Below are 4,573 nucleotides of genomic sequence, written 5' to 3'. Positions count from 1 at the left end.
AACATGTCTCAGTGGAATTTAACTGACAGCCTTCATTTACAGTTTCTTTAAACTTCTAACAATCAACATTTGGATGTTCACATTCACATCAGGATTTCAGCTGAAACTTCTTTTGACTTCCTGTCACTCTGCATTCATTAGGTAACATTGAAGCCGTGCATATTTAAAGTCGGCAGGTAAAATGAAAAAGTCAAAGTTTGGAGTCTGCTGCCACAGAAGCTTCTGTCTGAGAGGACGACTCTTGATGTGTGAACGCTCTTTGATGCTTTTAGGTTTTACAGAGTTCCTCCTGACTGATGAGCCCTGTCACACTGATGTGGTTCAACAATGATCCAGGGTCTGGAGGACTGGAGGACAAATTCAACGTCCATGTTCACACAGTCTTGTCCCCTGTCATGAGACACTGTGGGGACATCCACTCATTTCATTCTTCTTCTTCAAAAACTATTTCAAATCCAAATAACACATCTAGAGTCTGATTCAAATCTTTTTTAAGAAAAATAAAATAAAATGAGTCATTACTGAAGAAATCCAGAGAAAACATCGATGGAACAGCTGATTCCAAACTTTATATTTTAAAGGAACCAACCGAAGGAAGTAGTGCACAGAGTAAATGAAACCCTTTAAACCCTGATTATTTTTGTTCCTAACTGCACTTCCATTATTTCACTGATTACTGTAAAACTTCAGTTTAACACCCAGTCCCTTTAACCAGACACATGTTGACCAATAAAGGCCCGTCTCAATTAGAGGCCTGGTCTGGTTGCCAAGCAGTTCATTTTCTTTATACAAGTTCTTCGGATGTTTAAACCCGGATTGTTGTCTACCTCAAATGATGTGTCCATTCCTGGATTACCCTGTAAGTTATTCATATTCCTTCAGTCTGTCGGGGTCCTCAGGTCAAAAGGTTCATCCATAAAAATGAATCCAAGTTGTGAGGATTGTTTCAACAGCACAAAGTGGTTTTGTGTCGGTGTTCCCAGTGCTGTAACTCTCTCTGATGCTCCGTCTGTCAGAGTTAGACCAAATTAATGACTCATAATTTATATGTTATCTGGAGCCTAATTCTTAAAGAACTAATATTCAGACTGGTTTAAAAACACTTGGACTGTATTTCCTGATCTTTGCTGAGCAGCAGTTTGTGTGACAGGAATTAAAGGCCTGTCTCAAATACAGGCCTGTTGACTTCAGTCAGTGAAGCTATTAAGTGAAGTTTCACTGTATTTTTGTTCTTCTTTGCTCTTCACTTCCATTATTTCACCACAGATTATATGTGCATGAATCAGTGGGTTGAATCAGCGTCCCACGGATTCAGCAGAGATGATAAACGCCATTTCAGGTGGATCAGATGAAGATTATCTGCTGGCGTGGTTTCACAGCGACGATAACTTCAGACTCTGAGATTTCAGGCTCCTTGTTGGGACAAAGCTCAAGTGAGGACTCACCTGAGGAGACAAAACTGTGATGAGTCATGGTTAAAATATCAAATATCTACAGTCAGACCGCCGTAAACGTTCCTGATCACACTCCTGCTCCTGAGAGGATCAACTGCTTTTATATTAATGACCCCGTGACCTTTCCTCTGGCGCCACCCACAGGACAAACTGTACATCTTTAGCTCCAAGAAAAGTCAAATCACCACGACAAACTCATACATACCGTGTAATCCATCAGAAGGGAAGCTGTCTTTAATTATTCCAGGACATCGTGATGAGGGCCGAGTTTCTATCATATCTAGACCTGAAGGATCTGCACCTCCTTTTGCCTCCATCGTTACAGCTCTGTAAGACAGAGAGGACGGTCAGGTGTGTCGGCTCCACCGAGGTCAACACTGTGTCGATATTTAGCTTTTTGTGTAGTATAAATATATGAATTTTATATGTTATACTTGTGCGTTACTGTGTGGCAGATACATTAAAACTTTACACTTCAACAACAACAACAACAACAACAACAACAACAATGCTGTGGTTAACAATAACTTTGTTATCATTTGGGAAAGATCATGTTGAGCCTAAAAATCCTGCTTTGACGTCACTGTCCCAACAGGAAACGCAGTGACGTCTTGAGGACATGGGGCCTTTATTTAAACCCAAGGCTGTTGCTGCAGTGGCTCGGGTTCGACTCCAGCCTGTGGCTCTTTGCTGCATGTCATCCCCTCTCTCTCTCCCCCTTTCTCACTTAGCTGTCCTGTCCATTAAAGACAAAATGCCCAAACAAAAACTATCTCTAAATTACAATTTTTTTTTTTTTTTTTTTTTTTATATTTTGACTTGTGATTCTGAGCTACATAAAAACATGATTTGACTTTTCTTGATTAAAATTTCTGTCTTTTACATCCGACCTGGAAAACCTCACAGCCACTTTTATTTGTTATAGTGTACCGTGCTCCTGGCCCGTATTCTGAATTTTTATAGGCTCGCTGCGAACAACACTTGACTCCGTAGCTCCTCTTAAAAAGAAGTTAAAAAAGCAAAGAAAGCTCGCTCCTTGGTATAACTCTCAAACCCGTAAGTTAAAACAAATATCGCGAAAATTTGAAAGGAATTGGCGATTAACCAAACTGGAAGAATCTCGTTTAATCTGGACAGACAGTCTCAAAACTTATAAGAGGGGCCTCCGCAATGCCAGAGCAAACTATTACTCAGCTCTAATAGAAGACAATAAGAACAACCCCAGGTTTCTTTTCAGCACTGTAGCCAGGCTGACTGAGAGTCAGAGCTCTATTGAGCCTTGTATTCCTTTAGCCCTTAGCAGTAATGATTTTATGAGCTTTTTAATGACAAAATTCTAACTATTAGAGGCAAAATTCATGACCTCCTGTCCTCAGATAGTACCTATCTAACCTCAAACACAGCTGTAAAACCTAATATATATTTAGATTGCTTCTCCCCAATTTCTCTTCAAGAATTGACTGCAGTGATTTCTTCATCCAAATCATCAACGTGTCTCTTAGACCCCATCCCAACTAGGCTACTTAAGGAGGTCTTTCCTTTAGTTAACACTCATATATTAGATATGATCAATATATCCTTATTAACAGGCTATGTACCACAGTCTTTTAAGGTAGCTGTAATTAAACCTCTACTAAAAAGCCCACCCTGGATCCAGAGGTGTTAGCCAACTATAGACCAATATCTAATCTTCCCTTTATGTCAAAGATCCTTGAGAAAGTAGTCGCAGACCAGCTGTGTGATTTTCTCCAGGATAATAATTTATTTGAGGAATTTCAGTCAGGATTTAGAGTGCATCATAGCACTGAGACAGCTCTAGTTAAAATTACAAATGACCTTCTGATTGCTTCGGACAAAGGACTCGTCTCTGTACTTGTTTTATTAGATCTTAGTGCAGCGTTTGACACAATTGACCATCAAATTCTACTGCAGAGACTGGATCACTTAATTGGCCTAAAAGGTTCTGCACTAAGCTGGTTTAAATCTTATTTATCTGATCGTTTTCAGTTTGTTCACGTTCATAATGAATCGTCCTTACATACCAAAGTTTGTTTTGGAGTTCCGCAAGGTTCTGTGCTCGGACCAATCCTATTTACTCTATATATGCTTCCTTTAGGTAACATCATTAGAAATCACTCTGTAAATTTCCATTGTTATGCGGATGATACTCAGTTGTATTTATCAATGAAGCCAGAAGAAATTAATCAATTAACTAAACTTCATAACTGCCTTAAAGACATAAAAACATGGATGAGCACCAATTTCCTGATGTTAAATTCAGACAAAACTGAAGTTATTGTTCTTGGCCCCAAACAACTCAGAGACTCTTTATCTGATGACATAGTTTCTCTAGATGGCATTGCTCTGGCCTCTGCCACTACCGTAAGAAACCTCGGAGTAATATTTGATCAAGATTTGTCTTTTAATTCTCATTTAAAACAAACCTCACAGACTGCATTTTTTCATCTGCGTAATATTGTGAAAATTAGGCCTATCCTGACCCGAAAAGATGCAGAAAAATTGGTCCACGCTTTTGTTACCTCAAGGCTGGATTACTGTAACTCTCTATTATCAGGTAGCTCTAGTAAGTCCTTAAAAACTCTCCAGCTAATTCAGAATGCAGCAGCACGTGTACTAACAGGAACTAAGAAACTAAGAGATCATATCTCTCCTGTTTTAGCTTCTCTGCACTGGCTCCCTGTAAAATCCAGAATTGAATTTAAAATCCTACTGTTAACTCATAAAGCTCTAAATGGTCAAGCTCCGTCATATCTTAGAGAGCTCATAGTGCCATATTATCCCACCAGAACACTGCGCTCTGAGAACGCAGGGTTACTCGTGGTCCCTAAAGTCTCCAAAGTAGATCAGGAGCCAGAGCCTTCAGCTATCAGGCTCCTCTCCTGTGGAATCATCTTCCTGTTACGGTCCGGGAGGCAGACACCGTCTCCACATTTAAGACTAGACTTAAGACTTTCCTCTTTGATAAAGCTTATAGTTAGGGCTGGCTCAGGCTTGCCCTGTACCAGCCCCTAGTTAGGCTGACTTAGGCCTAGTCTGCCGGAGGACCCCCCTATAATACACCGGGCACCTTCTCTCTCTCTCTCTCTCTCTCTCTCTCT

This window comes from Epinephelus fuscoguttatus, linkage group LG24 (assembly GCF_011397635.1).
Source record: "Epinephelus fuscoguttatus linkage group LG24, E.fuscoguttatus.final_Chr_v1".
Lineage (NCBI taxonomy): Eukaryota > Metazoa > Chordata > Actinopteri > Perciformes > Serranidae > Epinephelus > Epinephelus fuscoguttatus.
Note: the sequence above shows the minus strand (reverse complement) of the source record.